Genomic DNA, 15,992 nt, shown 5'->3' with positions numbered 1-15,992 from the left:
CCAGTAAATATTTTCTTATGGTAAATATATGTGGTAAAGAGATTATTTATTTGAATGTCTAAAAAAACCAAGTAATTGTTTTCTTCCATCTCACATGTAAAGTTTATACATGGATGTTGTGAGTTTAGGTATTTAAAAACTTCTTGGTGTGATCAGTGTTGTGAAAGAGTAGGGAAGTATTAATAATATATCTTCTATATAATATCTGTAATAAAGGGGACAATTATCCAGCCATTGATGTTCACAATAATATAGAAAAATATTTGCAAGGGTTGGGTCTAGAGGTTATCCCATCGACACTCCGTCTTTCTGGTCAAAAAGATGACCATTAAAATCGAAGTGATTGTCCTCGAAGACCAATTTAAGAAGCTATTTGATTTTTTTTTGTTTAAAGTTAGAGTGCACAGCATTTTGGTAGGGAATTATTTTAATTGTTTCTCCAAGTGGGATGTCAATGAATAAGGACTGGATATTAAAGTTGGCCATAACGAATTGATTTGCATTAGGAAATTTGGAAAATTCGTTCTTAGTTAATGAACTTAATGCAGGTTCAAGATATTTAGCAAGTTTGTAGGCGTGGGAACCAAGAGTAGATAGAATTGGTTTTAGGGGTAAACCATTTTTGTGTATTTATGGTAAGCCATACATAAAACACAGGGTGGAAACTGTAGGATAAAGTGGTGTCAGAGATGAGTTTACAATTTTTGAAATATCTTAAAGTCCGTTGAACCTTTTTCTCACGCTTGAGAGTAAGCTTAAGTCAATCATTATCGAGGGGTTTAAACTTTGTTCTGTCATTTAAAATGTCTTCCATTCTGAAGACATAATCAGGTCTGTTTAAAATTACGACACCTGTACCTTTATCTGGCCGGATAACAACAACATTGTGGTTACTGGCAAGTTATTTTAAGGCAGATAACTCAACTTGTGTAATAGAAGAAGGGTTTTTTAAGAGGTTGAAGTTAGAGAAGGACAATGCCGCATTTTTAAATTTAGTTTTGATAAGACATTCTATATTTGGTGTGTTATTTTTGTTAAAACTAGGAAAGGATTTAAGAGTTTTGTAGATAAATTCAAATGGAAAAAGTAATTTGAGAAATTTAGTTTACGGGTAGGTAGACAAAAATGTAAACCTTTTGATGGAGCATTGTGACATTGTTCTCTTAAAGTAAGATCACTAAAATTAAAAATAACATTATCATGACTTATATTACTATATTATCGATTGGGATTCGTTTTCTAAGCTTCACATTCTGGTTGTGTTCAAGTCTGGCGATGGTTTTGAGGTACAGATTTTCAATCAGATTGGTGAGATGATGAAAGTCAACCCACGAAATATTATTTTCAAGTTCAAGACTGGCTGTAGTATGTTGGTTAGTTAACTGTTTTTTCGGCGATATTTAGTTTTAATTTCTTCTACCAATAGATTTCATAGAGAGCAACGATAAGCAGAGGAGCCTTAGAGATTTCGCTTAGTCGTATTAAAGAAGTTTTTTTGGTGTTTTTAATATTTATTATAAAACATTGTTTTCCATCTGATTAATCATTTGCTATAAAGATATGTTTAAACCATTTGTTATCTCTTACCTGAAAGTAACACAATCCTTGCCTTTTCATGTTCTATTCAACTCGTGTTGCATATGTTATAAAATGTGTTCCACTTTAGAGTCACCCATAACCTGTAAACATGGGCTTTGACGCACTACATAATTCCGTATCCTTAATTTACCCGTTGAAAGTATCTCAGCTCAACGAGTTGATAATTAGTTTGGACTATCAAGCCATGGTCTATCATCATAGTTTCAACTACATAAACCAACCACATAAATTATTCACTGAATTTCAACATTATCATCATCATAACAACCCATTCTGTAAATTTTTTAACTTACTATTTTACAAATTCAAATAACATATTAATTTGAACACGTTATTACTGCTTGATGCTTCTGTCAAGACACACGTGTGACCAAAACAACCTGCAGGACACGCTGTGTGTTAGTAACACCAGTGATAGTTTAGAGATTTTCCACTTTCTGTATCTCGGATTGTGCTAATACAAACTAACATATATTTTCAGTGGATGTGCTCTACTGGTCTCTTACTTCACATACCAAATTTCAAGGCAATTAAGAAATACCTGAATGAGTTTCTTCCTATTTTTTTTTATTCGCACCAAAAGTACGGAAACTTTATTTGACAGAATTTATTACACTGATAGGAGCCTCACTTGATATAAATATAAGCTACACTTGCAAAGTTAGTCAACAAAAACCACTCAAATTTGACGAAAAGTTTGCGCACGCTTACGCAAAAAGTCACGTGAGTTATCGGTATAACATTTTTACAACAGCTGTAAAAGTGGACAGCGTTAGTTTTTTTGTCATTCGAATTAAAAACGGCTGATTTAGAAGAACAAAACTATAAGGTGAAAGAATGTGCAGATACACACGTATTGGTTAGGCCAAGCAAACTAGATTAGCAGTTTGTAGTTCAAGTTTTCAAAATAATCATACTGGTGGTGGACGGTTATTATTGATTATTCATTGCCAACTTCTAAACATAAATTTACTAAATTTTAAGACAATTATCCCAATTAAAGAGTGTTTAGCGTCACGTGATATAAGGTTAAGCAATTAGCATAAATAATGATGCTTGATACGGCTGTATTGATTGCATGGGGTGATAACAAGAAACTGTTAATCTAAATTCCATGGTGTTACTATAGATGAAGCTATTAACGCAGTTTTAGAGGGCAAAAACAACCACCATATATTTTAAACATCTGGTTAGTTCTGTAAAGTAAAGGTCAGTTCCGAATAACAGGATTGCGATCCTAAAGCTAATGTGGGTTACTATCGAGTGTCACTTTCTTACTTGCTGTGGTTTGTCGGTGTGTATTGACAAGAAGTCATGATATTTAATCAAAAACACCTTAGGAATGAAATCAAAATTGGCGGTCAAACTTGTAGATACATTTATAGTATTGATAAGAATTTTACAGCAAATATTCATTCATTAGTTAGCTAGGCCGCGTTTTTTTGTTCAACTTGGGGCATGATGGTGGGTAAAACAAAATACGCAGCCTAACTAACTAACGAATGAATAATTGCTGTAAAATTATTATCGATGTTATAAGTGTAACTACCAGTTTGGCAACCGATTTTGATTCCATTCCTTTAAGTCACACACTCAATTCTTTTTTGGCCGAACCTATTTCACACCTAAAGTGTTTTTGATTAGATACTGAATATAGCGAAAAGGGACCGGTATAGTATATATAGTGTTTCTGATGGTAGGTTTGTAGAGTTAATTTCTATAAAAGTAGGATGAGCGTCATATTACTTTATGCTTCTTTAGAAGCTCATAAGAGTGTAATGAATAAAGTAATTTTCATTATGTACATATTGTAACTGGTCATGTGTGTATAATGCAACTAACTAGCTGTGTATATAAATCAACTGGCATTATTTACATACAGAAACTACCTTTATAAACATGTTAATTTTTATATGTATCTATTACTGTTTTGATTATGGTACATATACTGTAATAATCGTTATATCCCACATTTCTCATTGTGCAATTGCTATAATTTTTCATGTAAATGTATATTGCTTATGCATGAACATCTACGTGTACCATCCATAAGTATATACTGAACTTTTGAGTATCGTGCCGTAGTATCACTGAATAAGCACATTTCAGTTTCTTGTATATATTAAAATCTTCCATGTTTTTTACTGCAGCTTCCACACTACATTCATTGGGTATGTACAGTAAATTATAACATGAATACTATAGCTTTTATTATATACATCAGTGGTTCTGGTCATGTTTGTACAGTGTATCTATTTAAAGATTCGTATTCCGTCTTTCTTTAAACACACATTGCATGAAAAAATATGTACGTACTGCAACGGTGCTGACGTACATAGTACAATTCTTACTGTCCACACGTTAAGACTTCCAGCATACGTAAGTGTATATATTGAAACATCAATTATGTACACATAACATATTTCCCTATATGTTTATTAATTATCTTATTATGTTTTTACCGCAACTGCTACGATGCATATACTGTATCCTTTATTATGTAAATATTTTATTTCTCGTAACGTACGCATTGTGCCTCTTTAGAATAAGCACGGTATTTCTCAAGCTATCAATCATGGTGTCCTCCCCAATTCTAAGGGTCGAGTTCTATGATTTTCAGTTGCTCTTTATTCTTCGTAGACTACTTTCCTAAATCGAGTTTCTAATCTGAAATCCATTTTCTAATGTCACCGAGCCAAGTGAGTCTCTGTCTGTCTTTAACTACTCTTATTACCCATCTGCCAACCTTCCGTTATATCTAATTATGTGCCCAAACGTACCGTATTTCTGAATGAGTGAATATTTTTTTGGTTTCTATATGGTCACGTTGTAACTCTTCCAGCGTGTATTGCTGCTACATATCGTAAAAATAATAATAATCAAACAATACTCAAGGGAGATGTGACTAGATAGGAACAACAAATCATGAGAAATGATAAATTTTATTCGAATTACCTACGTTTTTACAAATACAACAGACTCGTTAACACGCTAGTCGTATATGTGCTGTAATTTCAAACTTTTGACGATGTTTCAAACTGAGCTACAGAATGTACAACGTGTCACGTCAGACTTATCACTAAAACGAAAGGAGAGATATCAAAAATATTATCGTAAGGATAAATTAGATAACAACAAAGTCGAACAAAAAACATCTCATCCAAATACAATTATCACTAAGCCTTCACTTATACTTAATACTGAATTATATAAAATATATACATATTTTATAAACATAGTGAACGACCAGAATGACAATTTATTATTTCACAACACTCATTAAGCCTAAACTTCATGTTATAAAACATGTTGTTGAGATAGCTCATTTTAAAAAATTATAAACAAAATAAATAAAACGTTTAAAGTTCAGTTCTGTCTAATTATGTGGCTTTAGGTTAGAATTAAATTATAATGGGAAACGTAGGATTAGGCATCATGAGTTTTTCGTTGGACACAGTTTCAAAAAAAATCCAAGTTAGGGAATAATGACATTATTCTATAAGTATTAACTTAAATTTGAACCAGACGTGGCCCATTAGTTAGCATTCTCAGACTGTGAATCAGAGAGTTCGTGATTCGTGTCTGTTGCCAAGAAAAAACGCGCTCCGTACTTAGGGACAATGAGCGTGTTATAAGATTGACGGTAAAATCCAACTAATGGATTAAAGTAATCCAAGAGTTGGCAGTGGGTACACTTGTCAAGATGCCTATTCTCTTGTAAACTATTTCAAAATTAGGGATGGCTGTTTTCAGATAACCCTTTATATAACTTTTCGCAGAAATTCCGAAATACAAATACTTTGAATCATTTTATTGTTTGGTCTCAAATATACTATACCCGTTAGTTGAAAATTCTATACAGAATAATTAAATAGTAAAATACATATTTAAGCTCGTATTTCTTATTTAATGTGTAGTTTGAGAAGTTCCTGATTTATTTTTTCATATTAAATCAGTAGTCGTAGTAGTTTGAAGAGAGTTCGCCTAATGGCTAGTCACTTAAGTGTGAAGAACTAAGATAGAGACATAACTATCATAAACGTCGTTACCGCATTGAAATTATTAATAAAAAATATATTTTTAACACAGTTGATAACATAAGAAAGGGTAAAGTCAAGGCTTTCATTTTCGTTATGTAATTATGTTACAGTTGTTAAAATAATCAAAGTAGCTTAATAAAATCAAAGATACATTTTTCGTTAAATGTATTTTTGAAATATCTCGATTTCGTCATCGATCAGCGAGGTCAGAGAAAAATGGCAGAAAAGCCATGTAATTTTTTTAAACGTTAACCTGCCCCCTGGTAGGTCATTGGTAAGTATCCAGACTTGTAATACTAAACTATTTGATTCGACTCCCCAGAATGGATGGAGCACAGATAGCCCATCATGTAATTTTGCGTTAAAAAAACCAATAAAAATAAAGTTAAACCACTTTTGTTAAGTGTATAAAAACAAAAAAATATTACATATTGATTATAGACGTTACACAGGTATACTAATGTTAAAATAAACCATTTAGTATTAAGCATTAATGTATCAAGCAGAATGAGGGAGTAAAAAATAAGATGTATTTGATCTTAGGCAGTAAAGATCAAAGTATATGGAATAAGTACATGAAACTTTTTTGTTAGTGACCAACCAAGTCGAATGATTTTAGAACTAAAGACGTGTAAGATCCACATTTTGTTTAACATAAAATAGTTTAAACTGAGAATAGAAGATTTGTTTGTTTGTAGTATAAGCACCAAGAAAGCTACACAATAGGCTATCTGTGCCCTGCCAAACACGAGTATCAAAACACGGTTTCTAGCGTTGTAAGTCCGCCGACATACCTCTGTGCTACGGAGGGCAAAATAGTGGAAGAAAAAAGAGATGTAAACCAACTATACATATAACACTAGATACATCAAAACTGAGATGTATAAAAATCATTTGTTGTTTGTTGTTAGGTCAAGCTAGGGTTGAAGAAAGAATTAAGATATAAATCATTCTTTATTAAACATAAGAGACCAAGATATAACCAACGATCGAGAAACGAGTTCATAGTTATTTTCCAAGGATTCTAAATACATATATTGTCATTGCTATTAAAGAGCAATAAGGATGCAAGTTTCAATATCACCTCTCCCACCGCCAAGTGTGTGTGTGTATATATATATATATATATATATATCTGCAACAGGAATAAAAAATTTACAACAAATAATCCGTTGCTCTTGTAGTTAAGTTCAACATGACTTAGCTATAAATGCATATAATAAAAGAATACTAACAATTCGTCGATACATACAGATAACAGTAACACTGTCATTAAAAGTGTGGTAGGATAAGATTAACCTTAATGTTAACATTATCATGAACTAACTGAAGAAATGCTCTAACAACATTTTGAAATATATGTAATAATGCAGGGGAATTATAAAGAAAGCCTTATACTTGGACTGGCAATCTGAGGGTCGCGAGTTCGAATCCCTGTCTCACCAAACATGCTCGCCCTTTCAGCCGTGGGAGTGTTATAAAGTTACGGTCAATCCCACTATTCGTTGGTAAAAGAGTAGCCCAAGAGTTGGCGGTGGGTGGTGATGACTAGCTGCCTTCCCTCTAGTCTTACACTGCTAAATTAGGGACGGCTTGCGCATATAGCCCTCGTGTAGCTTTGTGCGAAATTAAAAAAAAACCAAACCAAACAAGCGTTATACTTAAAATGATTATATTTTCAAAATACATTTCCACTAGAGGTACATAGAAAATATTTAGTTTCATTCAGGACTGTTTGGGCGTTTTGTCTTTCAAAAACTAAATTGTTTTACTCAGAAACTAGCATTGACTTGAGTTGTCTTCGTTTTCTCTTTTTTATCTCTCTCCTGTGGTTCAATGGTAAACTTGAGAGCTGATAACGTCAAAAGCCGAGGTTGTATCCCTAAAGGTAGGTCATTGTGCAGCGTTGCGCTTCACAACAACCAACGATTTTCTATCAATAATGCGAAGTTGATGATTTGAATAAAAAGAGATGTGAATTGTGCAGGGTACTGCAAGGATCAATGGACTCGGCCCAAAACAGATTATACGTACAGCAACTTCACTTGGGAATAGGCTTGATATGTTAACTGGATATGAAAAAAAAATTAATACCTTCTATAACAGTTTTTAAACCACCCTCTACCGTGTACAAAGTTTTCTGAATAAAAGGTATGATTCTTAATGCTCTTTGGTGAGATGTAACTCCCCTAGGACAAATAGGTTTTAAAATATAATCATTTAAATATGAAGATTTATCTTGCATTATTAAAAATAATTTAAAGAAATAATATTTTTTTTTCTGAACAATGTGTTGAAACGGCAGAAATAACAGCATTAACATGTAATTATAGTATGGATAGATATTATTAAGAATGCAATGATAGAATAATGTAACTATTAAAACCTTCTGATTAAAAGTAAGCTAACAATGTGGTTTAGAATTGAAATAATTAAAAAAGTAACAAGTAAATACAGACAATTCTGACTAGAAGTGATTAATGACATATAACAATACACTCGAAAGTTAACATATTATAACAATAGAATGCACTGAATCATTACTTGGGTTCTGTGTTGATTATTATTTCACTCGTAATCCGAATAATACTTCACGAAGTCTGACTGTCTTAACATCTTTAGTTTAGATCTAAATCTATACACTTAATCAATTATGCTAAATAATCGTAAAAATTGTAATTATGATTTTAAAATGATTCAAAATTATTGTAAACCTTATAATTAACAAGATGTAATGAAAACTAATCAACTAATCAAAAGAGAAATACGGAATTGGTTGTCACCTACAAAACACATGAAAAACATCAACCGTTTGCTATTAAGATTGACTCAGCTTACCAATATCCAAGTATAGCCCCCTAGTGGGACAGCGAAGAACACAACAGATAACCTGACGTAGCTTTGCTCTAAAAACCAAACAAACACGCAGCATAAACATACGTTGCTGAAATTTAGGGATAATGGAATATTGCAATATTCTAGTGATGATAAGGCTCATCTACTGATATAAAATAATGAAAATGTCGCCTAAAAATCAATTTTTCTACTAAACAAGAGTCAGGTGGCTCTTCGTGTGATCTGTCCTGTGCATTTCAGTTTATATAAAAGTAAAGTAAACAGTATAAAGATATCTAAATTGAAATAAAAGTTGTCAGAACCCCAATAAAGATATCTGAATTTTTCCATGACGTTGAGGATAACAGGTTGGCTAGAAGCTGGTGAAACACAACTTGTCCTTACAGAATGGCCACAGTTCTCTTAAAGTGTGGTTAGCAGTATTTGAAATCACACTGAGACCACCATTACATTTGGCCAGAGATCTATGCAACAGAGGCTATTATCGAAAACCGCGCAAGACGACCACTATTTGTCAATAAGAGTTTGAAGCAACCAGCGGACCCCAGCCTCCCAAATGAATCAATAGTTTATAGCATCAACGGGACAACAAACCAGTATGATTCATCTAATTCTTCGCCACAAAACAGCTCGTCTTTATTCCTGTCGAGAACATAAATGTTGGTCAAATGACATGTGAGCGAAGATCTTATTTACAGATACTTAATGCTTCACATTACAGACAGATATGAGACACGTACACATTTGGAGAGTGCACGGAACTAAATCCAACCTTAAAAAACACACACATGGTGGTGATGGCATAATGGTTTGGGCAAGGATCAATATTAGTGGCCTCACTGATTTTTACGTATTACGCCATGACGCTACGAATACAATATTTTGTACGGATCCAGTTTAAGAATCACTAGTGTTGTCATATGCGGTGCAGTTAATCAAAAGTTTCTTCTAATGAATGGCAAAAACGTATTTTCAACGTACTGAAATGTTTGAAAACTTCCTGAAAGAATAGGGTGTCGTGCCAGTAGCCTGGCCAACCTGTACATTTACAGAAAACTTCAATACGATTGAAAGCGTATGAAATGGTCTAGAAAGACGCTTGGTATCACGTGTTTCACCCCCGAGCAGGTTGGTGAACTGGAAGTAACTCTGATGGAGGAGTAAACCATATTAACTAACGTTTCATTGATTTACTTGTTTTAAACTGCCTACGTCGATGTTTGACTTACCTTAGTTCTAAAGGTGGTATTGCGCCTTATTGAAATTATGTCTGTCTGTTTGTTATTAAGTACAAAGCTACACATTAGGCTGTCTATACTTCGCCCACCAGGGGTATAAAAATCAGATTGTTTGCATTATAAGTCCCGGACTTATCGCTAAACCGCTGACTGACTAAAAATAAGAATGAATAATTAAACAACATATAAAGTGTTTTCTGTACAATAAGCAAATCCTTAAACGATAACAGGAAAAGTGTGAGAATTTGCTATAAACTTGATATTCAAAATACTGTTGGAAGAGCTTCTTCGTATATATATATATATATATATATATATAACAGTGTTTATGGGCTCTCTCTATGGAATTTTGTAATGTTGAACACATTTTGTTATATCTAATGAGTTTTGAAGAGAAAATATTGTATCATAACTTTTACTTAATTAGATACTCTTGGAAGGTATAACACTAACGTGTTTTGCTGAAATAAAATTGAAAATTGTTCAAAGCAAAAATTAAAAGTATTTCTCTAGACTGAGCTAGTAGTACTCCAAATAAATAATTTTTATTTCTTTTCTGTAGAAATCTTATATTAAGGCTAAAACCTAGTATCAGTACTTAGATTTAATATATGGGGAAATGTAAGAATAAAGTGAGGGTGCTTATTATTAAGTTTCATATCTTGTTTACGTTATGTAACAAAGTAGTAAAATATAGCTTAGGAGAAATCGTGTTCATTATTTATTCTGGTTCTTAATATCATCTTGGTGTAAGTAAACTCTCTTCTAAAATTTGGAATTCATTTATGTGACTAGCAAGCACTACGAAATAGAATCAATATATAAAAACATTCATACATAATTAATTTAATTGATTTTACTGTGTCATTAATAGAACAGTGATTTAGTTTTACATTTTAAAACTCAGCGCTAAAACAGTGACCCAGTTTAATCTTTCAGAGCTAGTAATGAAGTAGTCACTCGAGATTTATTCTACTCTTTTCACAACCAGTGATAATTATCAAGAGTAATCTTAATTGTTTGCATTCATTGATAAACAGTTATCATGATTTAGTTCAATAATTTCTGAACCAGAGATAAAATAGTTCTTCTCAATATAACTTAAAGTTCTCTTGCCTAGTAGTATAGGAGTTTAATTAGATTATATTAAATTTTCTAGAAGGTGATCAAATTCCACCATAGAATTAGCAAGTTAAGTTAATTAACTTCCTAATGGAAAGGATAACAGGATTAGTCAACCTTCATTATGAGTGATAACTAGATAAAGATAAATGCAGAAGCAACCAACTATACATATAGTAAAATTGATAAACTAATTGGTACATAAGTACGATGATGAGTTGGAAATCACAAACGAAAAATAAGAACACTTCTTAAAAGAAACTGTAAACTAGAAATAATATTTCATCCAGCCAACTAACTGTACGAATAAGCCAAGTATGACTTCGGCATTCACATAACATAGACTTTCATATAGACTAAAATTTTATAGGAAATTATTGTATTTCTCCTGTAGCTCTTCCTTTTCTACCTTAATTTTATGTCTTCTTTCTAAACACTATAGTTATGTTTCCTAGCCTACCAATAATTGTCGTTATTGTCTCGTCAGTAGTTGCTAGAAAAATCACTCTTAAACTTTATTATTATCATTATCGTTCGCTTTGACGTTGTTTCTGGGTTTGTATAGCTTTGGATCAGTCGTGGGTAAAAGAATTATATTCGTAGTTAAAAAATCGAATATAAAGGGGATGACTATAACAGACAAAACGTAATTTTAACTCATTGTGGCTGGTATTTGCTGTGACTATTCCTTTCGTGCGATATTAGAGTAGGGCATTTATTAGTGTAAAAGCCATATTTAGAGTAAAAGGAAAAAGCAACTGTCCACTGAATCAAACATAAAAATGTGCCTATAAAGGTAAAACGGCTACACAACAACGATAATACAGGTCTATTTACAAAGAAACACCTGCCCACCAGTGGCATAGCGGTATGTCTGCTGACTTACAATGCTGGAAACCGGGTTTCGATACCCGTGGTGGCCAGAGCACAGCTAGCCCTTGTGTAGCTTTGTGAATAATTAAAAACAAACAAAAAACACCAGTTAACATTTTAAATATACACATACTGTTCTCTTACAGTGACTGTAATGATAAGTGTATTCTCAAAATACTTTTATTTAACACCATTTATTTACTCATGAATAAATATAAGGAGGTTTTAGTGTGTTTTATTTATTGTAAGTCAGCGTATTGACGTCTTAACCACAACCACTAAGTGAAATATTACACTTGTATCAGGATAATAGAATACAAAATATTAGCTACTTTTAAATATTCCAATAAAATTAACGAGTTTTTATTTCTTTGTCCGAGAAAACTAATTAATGAAGGGGATATATATATATATATATAATTAATTGTAAAAGTACGTAGAAAATGAAGGAAAATAAGAAAAGAAAATAGAAACAACGCGGCTACAAAACATACATTTACCACCTGGACACACACCATAAGATTGGTAGTTATGCAGTGTGCTCTGGTTTTTGAGGTACTGGCGGAAGTAAGACACAATATGTGTTGGGGTACACCGTCTATCCAGTTTAACCTCAGTTACGCAGGCCTCACATTCTTAATAATAGAAACAAAGATCAGATGAGGATGCTCTAGCCCACAACGTCCCACATCTTTACCACCTTTCGCTGTCTGCAGCCAGATGTGGAAAAGTGACTGCTCAAAAACAAAACAATTACGAAGAAATAAATATTTGGAATACATACACGAACTGGAATACATACATCAACTGTCCTTGAAGTTGGCATTCAAGCTCCCATAATGATGTTTGGACATAGATATCACTATGTTAAAGTATTACTATACAAGCCCAACCTTAATTGTTAGTATAGCTCCCATCTTCCACCCATCCATACTACTATCAAGATATCAAAAAGGTTCTATAAGAATTACATAGTAGCAGGTCTTATATAGGTAAACTGATACATCTACATTAATACAGTCCAAATATGTAATTCCAATAATTTCCCCTTTTACTTTTTAATTTAAAACAGATATAGAGCTGTTGTTTTTAATGTGATGTAGGACTGCTGAGATCTCTTGAGAAACAGAAGAACAGTATAATTTCTGCCTTTCGAATAGCTGTGGTAATATGGCAGTGTTACTCCATCCTTCTAGCTCCGTACCTCTAGAAAACCCGAACATTAATTCATACACATTTCTAAATGATTGCTAAGCTACCTTTACTTTTGCGAATTTCTGTGAAAGATTATTGTATATCCACCATAACCTTCACTTTGAAAAAACGTTTATAAGTGAAATTAATAAAGCCACGTTAAATGCTCATACTGTTCATAAAGCACACTTATCTCATGTTATATCTTTAATTTCGTCTAGGTGTTAACAGCATTACAACCAAGACAAGATTAGCAAAGTATTAGCGTGTCTATAGATTTGACTCACCTCTAAGATAATACAAGTAAATTTGTCTTGTGCATTTGTCCAGTTAGAGAAAACAAAACAAAAATAGGTAGTTGCACACTATAAATATTCACATTACTCCTATTTAATGTATTTTATTTAGAGTTCAATCATGCGTCAATCATATATCTGTTAATAAAGTTTTTTGCTCTTACATAAAAGTAAGAAAGGGTTTAATTAACTGCACATCAGAGTATTTTAGTCGCTATTAGACCAGCTATGACTAGTAACTAAAATATTTCCATGTTTGTGTGAATAAATAAGTGCCAATTGTTGATTACTCTTACAGTTATTACTTATAATATTACTGAGGTTTTTCAATCATCAGATTAAAATTGTGACTGAAAAGAATATGCCCCACCACTTCATTATAGCTTATCCACTACTCTCTCCTATATATGATATAACGACATACTAATTAATACAATTGAATATCGAGTGACCTTCTTTTGATATTTCTAGCTTCAAATAATGGTTGATTTATCAAGTTCATTGATTAGTATTATACAAATGACTAATCACCCATTAAAAACCTCGATTACCCAGATTGAGTATACAATATTAAAAAAACACATAAAGAAATATATTTATAGCTGTATTTGTTGCTACAAAAAACAAAAAACAAATATAGATATCCATTTATGAAAGTCTAGTGATGATGCTCAAATATGATTTAAATATAATATTTCACGGAAGACTGTTAAACATACTAAGGATAGTTACTCCAACTTTATAAAAAAACTATTTGCTAAAGTACTGCCATCTTACTACAGCTGTGAACGTGGCGTCATGAACGACACATTTTACTACAGAGGCGAGCTGTGGCGTTATGAACGACACGTTTATCACATATTTTGTTCATGGCCAATTCGTTACCGTTCAACGTAAAATACCACCACAGGTAGACTTATGATTAAATTACTATTACTATATATTCTGAGGAAGGGGATTCGAATGATGATATTATTAAATGATATAAAGCCCAATGACACGATATTACGAAGAAGGAGCTATTTAATGTTTTCTTGAAAGCAGTCTGATGAGCTCTGGTATTGAGTGAAAGCCTCGTCGGCAGCGGTGTACAACAAACAAGGTATAATGGAAATGCTTTATATACTAAAGAATGATGCGCTTTAAATTATTATCAGTGCTATTGCGATAAGAATCACAGTGTAACATATTGACGATAAAACATATCATACTTATAAGTGGTGATGATGAACATTCTGTAGCTCGATATACTGATGATAGCAAGTATCAAAGTTTGACACATTATGGTATATTGAAGCAAAACGCTTCATAAATCGGTTTAAAACATAATAAAACCATTCATCGTTTCACTAGGTAACATTTGTCAGTTCGAAACTCAAACGTTATTCTGAACGTACTGTACGTTCCTTTGTTACAACGCCGGAAGTCGTTACTAAAAGTTATTTTTTTTCCTACTGACTCTTAAAAAAAAAGAAAAGAGAAACGAGTATCGTTCTTCTATTGTCACGAAGTGTTCACCTTCTCTACATTCTAGAAGTGGTTAGCTTTAACGAGAACTCTGTCTTGTTTTTTTTAGTCGCTCATTACCTGATGAACTAAACTATAAGGACTTAGATTATGAAGACTATATGTATCACGCAAAGATTGAATTACCTTGTCTGAGTGTCGTTTCTTAAAAACCTATTAAATATATGTCAGAATAATATATATGTATATATATAATATATACACTATATATATTATATATATATATAATAATATATGTGTCAGAACATATTTATTCTATTGATTCTATTATACTCAATTGTTTAATACGAGAAGAAATACCTTTACTGTGTCATTCTATTGCTTATTGTTACGTATTACAAATTCAAATAGCCTGAAACTGAATTAAATTGCAATTTTGATTTAATAGTTAAATAAATGCCGATATATATCCAATTTATGATATTTGCCAACAAGATTGATATACACAGTTTTCTTTGTTAATACAAATATATTTTTATTATACAACCAATAATACAATTTACAATAACAGTTATTACAAATAGTTATTAAGAACAATGATTTATATACAAAAGTATAACAAACTTACAAGCAATATAAAGTATTATTTCTAATCTGGATCTTCCTTGATATATTATAGAGGTTTCACGATGAGCGAGCTAATTTCGAGTTGACGTAGGTGCAATTCACTTAATTGATCACTTTAACGAATTTATTGTTATGTATTTATTAATATGAACGTTGTTTTGATTAAATTTCTATTTAAAAATATGCGTAACGTATAGTGTTAAATATGTATTGCATGTAACGAATTTGTTATATATTCATTTTAATGACAACGTTTGTTGTGATTGAGTTTATATGTAAAAACGTGCCTGGCTTACCGTGTTAGTTACGTATGGCGAAACTCCCGCCAATTCTCCAAGGTTGTAGAATGTTCGTGAATGCAAGAATTGACAATATATCCACTTCCGTAACCGGTTAAATATAGTCCAGTATTGTTGTCCGAACTTTCGAGAAAACCTTTCTCGCACATATAAAAAGACCAAGGCCAAAGAAGAGAGCATATAAGTCTGCTAAGACCCTGTTATAACTGTGTACGTTATAAACCGTGATTTTGCTAACCTTTATCAACCGGAAAATATACGACATTTGACCAGGAACAGTTATAAATTTTGAACCGCAGTGAACTCTCATCGGAAGTTAGTATCTTTCCGGACATTGGTGGTTTTATGAAAATATTATCTTACTTCAACGGTCCAACAATT

This window comes from Limulus polyphemus, unplaced genomic scaffold, assembly GCF_000517525.1.
Source record: "Limulus polyphemus unplaced genomic scaffold, Limulus_polyphemus-2.1.2 Scaffold640, whole genome shotgun sequence".
Taxonomy (NCBI): domain Eukaryota; kingdom Metazoa; phylum Arthropoda; class Merostomata; order Xiphosura; family Limulidae; genus Limulus; species Limulus polyphemus.
Note: the sequence above shows the minus strand (reverse complement) of the source record.